Genomic DNA, 13,606 nt, shown 5'->3' on the forward strand with positions numbered 1-13,606 from the left:
GGGGAAGGCTAATTATAACAATTTTAGGCAGGAACTGAGAAATCTAGACTGGAGGCGGATGTTTGAAGGCAAGTCAACAACTGACATGTGGGGGGCTTTCAAACGTCAGTTGATAAGAATTCAGGACTGGCATGTTCCTGCTAGGATGAAGGATAAGCATGGCAAGTTTAAGCAACCTTGGATAATGAAGGATATTGTGAGATTAGTCAAAAAGAAAAGGGAAGCATTCGTAAGGGCTAGAAGGCTGGGAACAGATGAAGCCCGTGGAGAATATAAAGAAAGTAGGAAGAAACTTAAGCAAGGAGTCAGGAGGGCTAAAAGGGGTCATGAAAAGTCACTGGCAACCAGGATTAAGGAAAATCCCAAGGCCTTTTATACATATGTAAAAAGCAAGACGGTAGCCAGGGACAGAGGTGGGAATGTGTGTGTGGAGCCAGAAGAAATGGGAGAGATACTAAATGAATACTTCTCATCAGTATTTACCAAAGAGAAGGACTTAGCGGTCGATTTGTCTAGGGAAGAGTGTGTAGATAGCCTGGATCATGTTGAGATCAAAAAAGAGGAGGTGTTAGGCGTCTTGAAGAATATTAAGGTGGATAAGTCCCCTGGGCCAGATGGGATCTACCCCAGAGTACTGAGGGAGGCAAGGGAGGAGATTTCTGGGGCCTTGACAGAAATCTTTGTATCCTCACTGGCTACGGGTGAGGTCCCAGAGGACTGGAGAATGGCCAATGTTGTTCCATTGTTTAAGAAGGGTAGCAGGGATAATCCAGGAAATTACAGGCCCATGAGCCTTACATCAGTGGTAGGGAAATTATTGGAGAAGATTCTTTGTGACAGGATTTACTACCATTTGGAAACAAACGGGCGTATTAGTGAGAGGCAGCATGGTTTTGTGAAGGGGAGGTCGTGTCTCACTAACTTGATCGATTTTTCGAGGAAGTGACAAAGATGATCGACGATGGAAGGGCAATGGATGTGATTTACATGGATTTCAGTAAGGCCTTTGACAAGGTCCCTCATGGCAGACTGGTACAGAAGGTAAAGTTGCACGGGATCAGAGGTGAGCTGGCAAGATGGATACAGAATTGGCTTGGTCATAGAAGACAGAGGGTAGCAGTGGAAGGGTGCTTTTCTGAATGGAGAGCTGTGACTAGTGGAGTTCCGCAGGGATCAGTGCTGGGACCTTTGCTGTTTGCAGTATACATAAATGATTTGGAGGAAAATGTAACTGGGCTAATTAGTAAGTTTGCAGACGACACTAAGTTTGGAGGAGTTGCAGATAGTGAAGAGGATTGTCAAAGGATACAACGGGATATAGATCGGTTGGAGACTTGGGCGGAGAAATGGCAGATGGAGTTTAATCCGGACAAATGCGAGGTAATGCATTTTGGAAGGTCTAATACAGGCAGGAATTATACAGTAAATGGCAGAACCCTTAAGTGTATTGACGGGCAGAGGGATCTGGGTGTAGAGGTCCACAGGTCACTGAAAGTGGCAACGCAGGTGGATAAGGTAGTCAGGAAGGCATATGGCATGCTTACCTTCATTGGCAGGGGTATTGAGTATAAAAGCTGGGAAGTCATGCTGCAGCTGTATAGAACCTTGGTTAGGCCACACTTGGAATATTGCGTGCAATTCTGGTCGCCACATTACCAGAAGGATATGGAGGCGTTGGAAAGGGTGCAGAGGAGGTTTATCAGGACGCTGCCTGGTCTGGAGGTTATTAGCAATGAGGAGAGGTTGGAGAAACTCGGATTGTTCTCACTAGAGCGACGGAGATTGAGGGGCGACTTGGTAGAGGTTTACAAAATTATGAGTGGCATGGACAGAGTAGATAGTCAGAAGCTTTTTCCCAGGGTGGAAGAGTCAATTACTAGGGGACATAAATTTAAGGTGAGAGGAGAAAACTATAGAGGAGATGTGCGGGGCAAGTTTTTTTTACGCAGAGGTTAGTGAGTGTCTGGAATTCGCTGTCAGAGGAGGTGGTGGAAACAGGTACGATAGTGGTGTTTAAGAGGCAGCTTGACAAATACATGAATAGGATGGGAATAGAGGGATACGGACCCCGGAAGTGCAAAATGTTCTAGTTGACGGGCAATATGATCGGCGCAGGCTTGGAGGGCCGAAGGGCCTGTTCCTGTGCTGTACTTTTTTTTTGTTCTTTGTTCTTAATTCTTATCAGGCCGAATTTAGGGGGAGGGTGGAGAGAAGCCAAGAAGCCCAGGAGACTAGGCATGATGGCTTTAATCATGAAAGAAATTTCATGGTGGGAGACGCAATTCTCGTGAAGAACTTTGTAGATGGGCCCAATTGGCCATTAGGTGGTGAGTGCCGAGACAGCACCTCTCTCCTATAATGTGTCGGTAAATGGCCGAATAATTAGACGAGACGTGGATCACCTCCAGAGAAGAGAGACAGTCCCACAAGGAGGAATGCCGTCATCATTTGAGTCTGCACCGCACGTGGAAGAAATGTAACATGATTTGGAAGTACCAGTGCGGCCTGTTGGACCCGCGAGGGTTGAAGACACAAACTTGCCCATTACCACTGAAGAGCCTGGTGGACAGTTGACTCCTGAGAAGGGAGTCTTGGAAAAACCAGCCAAGGAAGCCTCCTGAGAGACTTGACTTGTAAATAGTTATTCATGTAAATAATTGTGATGTTGTGATGCTTGTCAATTGTACTTTCAAGGAGAGAGATGTGGTAAAATGGAGTGCTATGTACCTTTAAGAGAATGTAGTTAGTTGATCATGTGACTGTGCTGGCCAATCTCTACACAGTGTGGGCTTTTTGGTAACAGTAAGTCTGGAGCTGGAGGTGATTGAAGAAGCACACATGGCGTTAGTGCTCTGTTCTTAGTTCCAATAAACCACCTGTGATTCTTCACCTCGCTCTGAAGAAGGGTGATACGGACTCGAAACATTAACTCTGTTTCTCCCTCCACAGATGCTGTCAGACCTGCATAGATTTTCCAGCATTTTCTGTTTTTGTTTCAGATTTCAAGAATCCACAGTATTTTGCTTTTAACCACCAGTGTTTGTTCAGTTAATCGGTCTGTCTGCCTGTATTGTTTGAAGCGCCAACAAATATGTTAATATCAAGAGAGCAGCTAGCGTTTGCCAGACAAAGCGAACCTGACAAGCAAAAGCATAAAAACATGCTAGGACTCATGATGGTTGCTTTTTGGAGCCAGAACTGAACCCACTCTAGCTCACTGCCTCCTTATACCTGGCAAAGCTCTGAAGCTCTGTGGTTTGCCTGCAATTCTAGAAAAATCCAAAAACTCTAGCGGTTAATTTAAATTAATTGCCTTTTGAATGAGCTTAATAACCTGCCACATGCACATGAGAGGTTGTCCTACCATGCCAGCCATCCTTCACAATATCTGGTTTCGATGTGAATGCAAAATTCAGCCCCATGGTTTCATCCTTAGTCCTTATTTTATGTATACAGGCAAGGTGCTAGAGGCAAAATAGTACAGGTTATCCAAAATTTAGCTAGATGTTATAATGGGAGAGTTAGGAAACCAGGGAGATGATTTCTCTCAGACTGAATGTCCCTTTCTCATACGTGTCTTTTCTGCAATGTAATTTTAATACTGCAATAAGCTGGGGCCTTAGAATATAATTGTTGCAAAATATTACTAAATGCATAAAGCTATATTTTCTATTCAGTTTTTTGAACAATTATTTTATTTGATTTAATGTTATTTGGATTGGAAACACCTGTATAATGTTGTAATGCAACAGCACTGCCTACAACATCAAATGAAGGCTGAAGAATTATCAGGAATGCCATAAATGGGGATTGAGGTAATAGTGGAATTTTGACCTAATATTTTGAAATGTTGATATCTGCTGACAACTCATAAAAGCCAAATTCAATAGGAAATCGCATAATTACATAGATATGTTCAAAAATGCAGAACTTCTACCAAGGAAGAAATATAGCCATTTGGTAATGCAGAACTTGAGTATTGCTGAAAAAAGGGACAATTTTTGTCAAAGCTTTTTGCCATTCGCAAAAATACCAATGTATTCGCAAGAATACCAATGTAAGGGAAACAACAAATTTATACTGTATAGGAAGAGAGTGTTGATTGGACTCTGGTACTGGCCATAATTTTTCATTCTTCCCTCGGCTTGGGAGGTGCCAGAGGACCGGAGAATTGCAAACATTATGCCCTTGTTCAAAAAAGGTTGTAAGGATAAGCCCAGCAATTACAGACCAGTCAGTTTAACTTCAGTGGTGGGCAAGATTCTAGAAATAATTTTTTGGGATAGAATTAGTAGTCACATGGAAAAATATGGGTTGATAAGGAAGAGCCAGCATGGCTTTCTAAAGGGGAAATCATGTTTAACTAACTTGCTGAAGTTTTTTGAAGAGATAACAGAAAAGGTCGATGAGGGTGATGCTGTTGATGTGGTGTACATGGACTTTCAAAAGGTAAAGGTATTTGATACAATGCCACACATTAGACTTGTGAGAAAAGTCATTGCTCATGGAATAAAAAGGACAGTAGCAACGTGGATACAAAATTGGCTGAAATATAGGAAGCAAAGAGTAATGGTCAAAGGATATTTTTCGGGCTGGAGGAAGGTTTGTAGTGGAGTTCCCCAGGGGTCAGTATTGGGACCCTTGCTTTTCCTGAAATATATTAACGATCCAGATCTTGGTGTGCAGGGGACAATCTCAAAGTTTATGGATGATACAAAGCTTGGAAGTGTTGTAAATTATGAGGAGGACAGTGTAGAACTTCAAATGGATATGGACAAGTTGGTGAAGTGGGCAGATAAGTGGCATATGAAGTTCAATATGGAGAAGTGTGAGGTGATGCACTTTGGTAGGAAGGACATGGACAGACAATATAAAATAAGGGGTGAAATTTTGAAGGGGGTGCAGGAGCAGAAAGCCCTGGGTGTATATGTGCATAGATCATTGAAAGAGGCAGGACAGGTGGAGAAAGCAGTTAATAAAGCATATAGTATCCTGGGCTTTATTAATAGAGGCATAGAGTACAAGAGCACGGAGGTTATGATGAATTTATATAAGAGACTCGTTAAATCTCAGCTGGAGTATTGTGTACAGTTCTGGGCGCCACATTATAGGAAGGATGTGAACACATTGGAGAGAGTGCCCGCAAGAATGGTTCCAGGGATGAGAAACTTCAGCTATGAGGATAGATTGGAGAAGTTGGGACTATTCTCCTCAGAGAGGAGAAGGCTAAGAGGAGATTTGATAGAGATGTTCAAAATCATGAGGGGGCTGGACAGAGTAGATAGGGAGTAAGTGTTCCTGCATAAAAGGATCAAGAGCAAGATGGCACAGATTTAAAGTAGTTTGCAAAAGAAGCAAATGTGATGTGAGAAAAAAACTTTTTCACACAATGAATGGTTCATGTCTGGAATGCACTGCCTGGAAGTGTGGTGGAGGCAGGTTCAATCGAGGCATTCAAGAGGGCATTAGATAATTATTTGAATAGAAATAGAATTGTGCAGGGGTACGGGGAAAAGGCAGGGCAATGGCACTACATCATAATATTCATTTGGAGAGCCGGTGCAGACATGATAGGCCAAATGGCCTCCTTCTGTGCCATTAAAATTCTGTGATTCTGGTAGAGGCATTGCCATGGAGAATCCACTAGTTGATGATGACTTACAGTTAACTGCCAAGCATTGTCTGAAATTTAAACCAGGCAGTTTGACTCTGATTGGTCAAGGCATTGCCCTGAGGAATGAACCAGCAAATGGTTGTCACTTATTTTGTTTAGCTGAAACAGAAGCAATGTGTGTATATGTTCTTTCCTTCTACAAAGAACAGGGCCCTATGTATTAATATATGTAGCTTCCAGTGCACCAAACTGTCAGCCAGACTGACAATCTTAAATTGGTTGTCAGTGTAATTCTTAGCACATTAAGGATTATTTAGCAAATGTTGTCCAATCGCGGAATCACATCTAGTGTTGGACACAGTGTTTTGGGTTTTGCAAGCACGGGCTCGTTGGGTACAGTCTGTATTTTGCCCATTGCGAACAGCGGAAGAGATATGCTATTTGATGTAATCCACTGGTCTTTGGGACGTATGGCCTACAAGCTTCAATAAAAAAATTTTTTTCAGCAATACTCAAGGAAGAAATAAGTGCAAAATGAAGACTTAAACTTGCACATAATTAAGTTAGCATTGGATTTTGTCACTACATTAAAAGTTTTGGATACTTCATCGAAGGAAAATAATAAAAAGAAAGAACACAAATACTGCACAATGATGCCCTAAACCACACTGCTGAGGTTCATGGCTTTACTTGATATAGCATCTGACTCAGCGTTTTAAATACAAAAAATCTTATTATTGATGTCAAAGCTATTTGTGCTAAAAAAAAAGAGACAAGTTTCCTTGGCCATTCTGGCAGACCTATAGGGTCCATGATACACCTGCTGCCCAGCTTTGTGCTGGAGTTTCCTGGGGCATTGCTTAGGACCATTGGTGTAGAGGGATGGGCTCCTGCCTTACAGGGACCCAGCATAAGTTTGGTTGTCTGAATGCCAAATAGAAGATGCATTCCATCATCTTAATGGGAAGGATCAAGGGTAGAGTCATGGTCTAGACTTGTTAATGAAGTGGATTTCAATAGTGTTGAGAGTAGGGTGTGAGCAGGAGGGAATGGTGGTGTGTGTTGTGTTGTGCAGTGATTGTAAGGGAGCAAAGGGATATGAACACAGGAACTATTGGGAATAGTGAGGCTGGAGATGGGTGTAGAGTGTAAGAGGGTAGCTTTCTTACCCTGATAATTCTAACGTTATCATTGAACTTTTTCTGTAGCAATGTTCTGGGAGCTAAGCTCCTAATAAAAACCTCCTCAATGGCATTTTTCCATTGGTGACAGTTTTTGTCCCTTGCCCCAAATTTCTGCCTCTCAAACCCTCCTACAGAGAATATTATTTCCATCCACTTGTTCAGCATCTGAAATAGGACCCCAAATATTGCATCAGAGAAACTACACACCCATTCTGGACCTCTTATTGCCATGTTTTTCATTTGTGAACTTTCCTTGAAGTCACCCTGCTATCTGCAGCCAGAGTATACTTCTCTTTAAGAGCTGCTAGCTGCACTTAAATGACTTCAATGAAGTTCAAATTCCTGCACCCAAAAATAGAGGCGCATCCAATGAATAGCATGGGTAGTGCTGGTTATATGCCCTGCTCATATGTGCACCTGTTTTGAACACAATTTAATTTCTCAACCAATGACTTCTCTTTAAGAGCTGCTAGCTGCCCTTAAATGACTTCAATGAAGCTCAAATTCCTGCACCCAAAAATAGAAGCGCATCCAATGAATAGCATGGATGGCGCTGGCTATATGCCCCGCTCATATGTTCACCTGTTTTGAACACAATTTAATTTCTCAACCAACAACTTAGTATTCTTGGTAGTGAAGATAACACATTATTTGTCCATTATCCAATTCTGCCGACATGGCCCTGTCTTAACGTAGGTAAGCTGTGATTATAAATACTGTAGATGAGCCAAACATTTGTAACCAGAGATTCTGTAGCTGCTATAGAATTACAGTGAGTGACCAAGATCATGGTCTATCTTTATTAAGAGTTGTTAAGTTAGTCCACCTCCATCCAACGTTATCTATATCACCTTAGAGTACAGTAATTTAATCACTGATTGTAGAGAATGGCATTATTAACAAAATAAACAATGCTGTATTAGGTGAGATCTAACAAATAACACAGAGGAAAAAAACAATTAGGCTATAAATAAAGCCAGAAAATGCAGCAAATACTCTGCAGGTCCGCCAGCATTTGTGGAGGGAAAAACAGGGTTGGTGATGGAATTTTCTGGACCTAGTGCCTGCCAAAGCAGCAGGTACATTAGCAGGTCAAAAACCTGTGAGATTAAGTAGGGAATTTTACCGAGACTCTTTAGCTGAGCCAGAGCATCAGCATGTCACCTCTAGGTTCCCCAAACAATCGGGAAGGGTGTGTGGGATGATGCACTGGATCTATCAAAGGAAAGATTTCTAAATAAAGGGAGATGTATTACAATGGATCAACTGGACATGGGATTTTGAGGCTGCAGCAGCCACGAGAATAGAGAAGAGAACTGGGAAGGCTCCTCCCTGGACATTTCACGATTACCTGAAGGTCCTGATGTGTGATTTGAGGGAATGCAATGAGGTGAGCTTTCCCAAAGACAGGAGAAAGAGGGCAACTTCTCCAACGCAAATGGTCGAGGAAGTGAGCAGCAGGGCTCTGGTCCTTCCAACCTGCCAGCAGTCCACCAAGAGAATCCAGGGCCTGAATCTTGAATTCCAAGGTCGGGCGTGCGGCTGACCCGAACACACACAAAATTGCACGAAAAGACATCGGGCATGTGTCCTGATGTCATCGCGCACGTTTGCAATATTGAGGTCAGTGGGCACGCACGGGAGCCGGAGCAGCACCTGCCGACAATTAAAGGGTCAATTAAGGTCATTAAAAAGCCTATTCACCATGATTTTACATTGCCCATGTGATTTTTAGCTCGTCGCACGGGCAAAACGGGTGGGCGGAATTCACATTTTAATCATTTCCTCATCCACGGGCAGGGTAAAAGGCTTCCGGAGCAGCAGCACTTTCTCTGTCATGGCCAGTTCTTTGCTGTTTGGTGACAGAGTTGTCCCAGAGTTTCTTGGCATCTCATTTGATTGTCAAGCCTGCCTTTCAGCATCTCAGGTCCTCACCTTTTCTGGAAGGTTCCCCTGAGTATTGCAGCACAGAGCTCCTTCATTTTCAAGGCACTGATCCTCTGCATTCCATCTAATGGGGATAGTGTATTTTGCTGATGGAACCTCCTCTGAAGAGGAAGAGAGGGACAGGAGGGAGCGGAAACCAGGTGGGTGTGGGCAGCGTCCCAGGGATAGACCTTTAAGAGGAGAGGCACAGGCTCAGTTAGTGCAAGGCCAGCAGGTAGGCCAAGGCGGAAGGGCCCGCCGAAGATGCCACTACCCAGCGGCTAGTGTTCAGGCAGCGCTCCAACTACCTCCAGATGTCTGAGGTCCAGTGCTGCAGGAGACTCCACCTCTTCAAGGACACAGTGACAGCAATATGTCACATGATAAGTCCAGAAATTGCCTCCAGTTTTGTGGGAGGACACCCCATGCAGGTGGCTTGGAAGGTCACAGTGGCCCTCAACTTCTATGCCTCCAATTCGTTTCAGGGCTCAATGTGGGATCTGTGCGTCAAGCTCGTGACATCTTTAGACACATCCGCACGTTCAGACAAGATGAGCCAGTCAGAGAGAGCACGAGGCTTCACTGCAATGGTTGGGTTCCTCCGTGTCCAGGGTGTAAAAAATTGCACTCACATGGCCATTAAAGCACCAGCAGGTGAGCCTGGAACCTCCAGAAACAGAAAGGGGTTCCACTCAATGATTGTTCAGATCGTCTGTGACCACAGGACACAGACTCTCCAAGCTTGTGCCCATTACCCTGGGAGCTCACACAATACATCTTGTGGCACTCACAGGTTGTTCACCAAGGCTGTTCATGGCTCCTGTACAAGTGAATGGATGGCTCCTGGGTGACAAGGGCTATCCTTTGAAGAGGTGGCTGATGACACCGCTCCACTACCCAAGAACTGAAGCTGAAGAGAGATACAGCAGGAGTCAGGCCTCCACAAGGGCGGTGGTAGAGAGGACCATCGGGCTGCTGAAGATGCAATTGACATGCCTGGACTAGCCAGGGGGAGCATTGTAGTGTCCTCCAAAGTCATACGCTGCACCGTGCACAACCTGGCTCTGTCAAAGGGGGAACCAATGGAGGTTGAGGAGACTGAGGCAGATCCACAGGCTGCAGAGGAAGCCTGGGGAGGTGCAGGGTGAGGACCTCGAGGCAGAGGACAGGAACTCTCACTGAGGCAGGGACATCAGGGATACTTTGATGCAGTGAACCTTCTGCTAGGCATCCAAGGTATACATGCCTCATCAAGCCAATGGCACTGTCTCCTTTGCTAACAATTAGTAAATGAGAACCCAACCCAGTATGCCAGCACCACACAATACTTTGCTTTTACAAGCCTGTGCTGCTCTGGCACTTATTCATGCCATCCAGCCAACTCAGCCCATTTAAGTTAAATAAATGTTTATGTTACTTCACATGAACAAAGTGTCTATCCTTAACACAAGAGTCAAAATAATTAATGCAAAAAATATCACCCATGACACGCCCCGGCTGTGCTCAAGGTGCCTTCAACTTAAGTCTGCAGGCGCTGCGTCTTGGTGCCTTCCCATTCCCCTTCGTTGACTGTGGCGTTGGAGGCAGCCTGCGCTGACTGTATTGTCCTGGTGGCCCTGATGACCATGCCAGTCATCCTCTGGCCTCTGGAGCCTGAGCAGGCTCAGCCTGGGAGGGTGCATCCAGCCCCATGGCTGGGCACTACTCAGTCATCGCAGCATCATCAGGTGCAGCAGCCACTGGCGGAGGAGTAGAGGAGCTGGTGCCCTTGTCCAGAGCGCCCTGAGAGAAGCCCATAGAGATGACAGGCAGCTCACCTGCCAGCGTGAGGTGTGTTTGCATTTCCCTGCTCATCATTGATGGACAGAGACCTAGCAGGGAGATTAGGTGCCTCATCCATCTCTCATACTGGCAGTGACCTCCTGAGGTCACTCACTGCCTGTGTGAGGGCCTGCAGGTCCGAGTGCATCACCAGGAGTCTGTTCCTGAAGCTGCCTCTCCACGAGAGTCGCCACTCTCTCAATGGAGGAGGCTGTGCGCTCGGTGTTAAGGGTCAACGCAGAACGTATGCTCCACATGGACTCCTCCATGATGGAGACCATGGCACACAGACCCTCATGGATCTCCGCCAGTTCTCTTTGCACATCCCACTGGACATCCAGCATCTGCCTCCTGATGGACGATTCCAGGGGTTCCTCATCTGCCTCAAATGCAGGAAGGTCCTGGTCTCCAGCTGTGCTCCCTGGGACCTCTCTGCCTCTGCCAGCTCCTCATGTGAGTGTGATGTGCCCTCACCACTGTGCATTAACCGTGAAGCCAAATAACTAATGCCCACCGATGTATGAGTATCTGCTCTGGTGCCTAGTTCAAAGAGATGGTGCGATGCTGGTGCAGGTGTGATGTCGCCCTTGGAGATCAATGAGGGGTGCTCAGGGTCACCGGGAGCTCCTGCGGATGGCACATCTGCGGGAGGAAGACAAAAGATCAGCGCATTCAATCATCATAGTCACTATGCATGCTAGGCAGGCTGAGGAGACAGTGGAGACCTGCTGCATGGTGCCATCTGCATTGGAGCTTCAGTGGGCTCTCTGGCTACAACAGTTCAGTTTCTGATGAGAGGAGCCCATTGTTTCCAGTACCCACCGCACATGCATCTGTCACCTGCACTCTTACCTTCATCCAACATCCCCGCCTCGCTGTGACTAGAGGAGCGAGCTAGCCTGTGGCATTCCAGCTCCAGTGCATCGCTTTTGTGCTTCGTGAGGATGCACAGATTTGGCACTCCTCCACCTGTTATGCAGCGTTCTGCAGCATTATGACTGCTCTTCTCCTGACAGGGAAAATAGCCTCATTATTGCTCTGTCTCCCTGAAGGTCCTTTCCTGGTTTCCCCCGCCCTCCCACCTGAGCATTAGGCGGGCCCGTGTCACTGTGGCACATTTCACCCTGCAATGCACTGAGCCCAGTCATGCTGACATCCCAGCCTTGGCAGGGGAGGCTTAAGTGCCAGTTGGCATACACACTCTTAGACCCTTGAACGTTCCAAACAACGGGCACCCGACTAAAGTTCTCCGCACTGGTCAATGCCATTTCTGCACTTACCCTTGCCGACCACAGCAGATCATTGAACCTTTTGCAGCACTGAAGCCACATGCGGTGCACTGCATCATGCCCACTGGCCTGTGCAGCGACCTCTATTCAGGCCTTCTTGGTCATGTGGGGTGGCCTTCTCTTGCCATCCCTGGGCATTAGGATATGTCGTCTGGCACTGACCTCCTTAACCAGCATTCCCAGGCACTCATCTGAGAAACAGGGGCAGAGTGCCCACCTGATTTGCCCTCCTGTCTTCCATGACCACCAGGTGCTGAGGCCATGTCTGTACACCAGGACACTTCTTGGATTGCTTCCCTCAGCCTCCCCCACAAGTCCTGGCAGCCTTCAGGGAGCTGCCTCTTCTGTTTCTGAACACCCCATCAGGTCCCCCTTGGATCCGGCACCTGACACGTTCCCACCCCCGTGTATGGAAAACACATTGGCAGTCACGTTTCACGCTGGGCAGGCCTTAATTGGCTACCCAGCATGAGATCGCGTTCACAGCGCAAACTCGGCCAGGAGCGGGTATTACATCCACTTCCAGCCGCACTGACTTCGGGCGCACCCCGAGGGTAGAATTCAGGCCCAGGACTTCAGGAGGGCTGGAAAGGTGAGTGACATAACACTTACAGGTGCCAAGCCCCACACTCTCAGCATTCTCCTGCACAACACTCCTCAGAACAACATGCCTTACAGCTTCATTCATTCCTCTCTCTGCAGGCACATTCCCATCTGAACAGTCACCATTTACTCACCCTCAGTCGATTGCCCTCTCGTACTCACAGTCACCTGCCACAGGTGTTGATCTTCCCTCCTACCCACATGAGAAATTTCTAACACTCAAAATGCTGCTTTCTCTCCTTACAGGGAAGACGGCACAATACCTTCAGGAGAAGCAGAGAGCCTGGGGTGTTCCTATAGTTACTGGCACCGTGTCGGCCACTGGCAACACATGCCCACCTGCTCCATTGGGAAGGATAGCCTGCAGGAGTACTACGTGCCAAACAGCATAAACAGCAAGTGATAGGCAGAACTAACCGATCCCACAACCAACAGATCAGATCTAAGCTCTGTAGTCCTGCCACATTTAGTTGTGAAGGGTGGTGGACAATTAAACAACTCACTGGAGGAGGAGACCCTACAAGTATCCCCATCCTCAATGATGGAGGAGCCCAGCACATCAGTGCAAAAGATAAGGCTTAAGTATTTGCTGCAATCTTCAGCCAAAAGTGCCGAGTGGGTGGTCAATCTTGGCCTCCTCCAGAGGTCCCCAGCATCACAGATGCCAGTCGGCCAATTCGATTCACTCCACGTAATATCAAGAAATAGCTGAAGGTACTGTATACTGCAAAGGCTATGGGCCCTGACAATATTTCAGCGATGGTACTGAAGACTTGTGCTCCAGAACTTGTTGCACTCCTAGCCAAGCTGTTTCAGTACAGCGACAACACTGGCATCTACCCGGCTATTTGGAAAATTGCCCAGGTATGTCCTGTACACAAAAGACAGGACAAATCCAACCAGGCCAATTACCGCCCCATCAGTCTACTCTCCATCATCACTAAAGTAATGGAAGAGGTCAACAACAGTACTATCAAGCGGCATTTGCTTAGAAATAACCTGCTCACCAGCGCCCAGTTTGGGTTCTGCCAGGGCCACTCAGCACCTGACCTCATTACAACTTTGGTTCAAACATGGACAAAAGAACTGAACTCCCGAGGTGAAGTGAGAGTGACTGCCCTTGATATCAGAGCTGAATTTGCTCGAGTGTGGCATTAAAGAGCCCTAGC

Source organism: Cetorhinus maximus, chromosome 3 (assembly GCF_964194155.1).
Source record: "Cetorhinus maximus chromosome 3, sCetMax3.hap1.1, whole genome shotgun sequence".
NCBI lineage: Eukaryota > Metazoa > Chordata > Chondrichthyes > Lamniformes > Cetorhinidae > Cetorhinus > Cetorhinus maximus.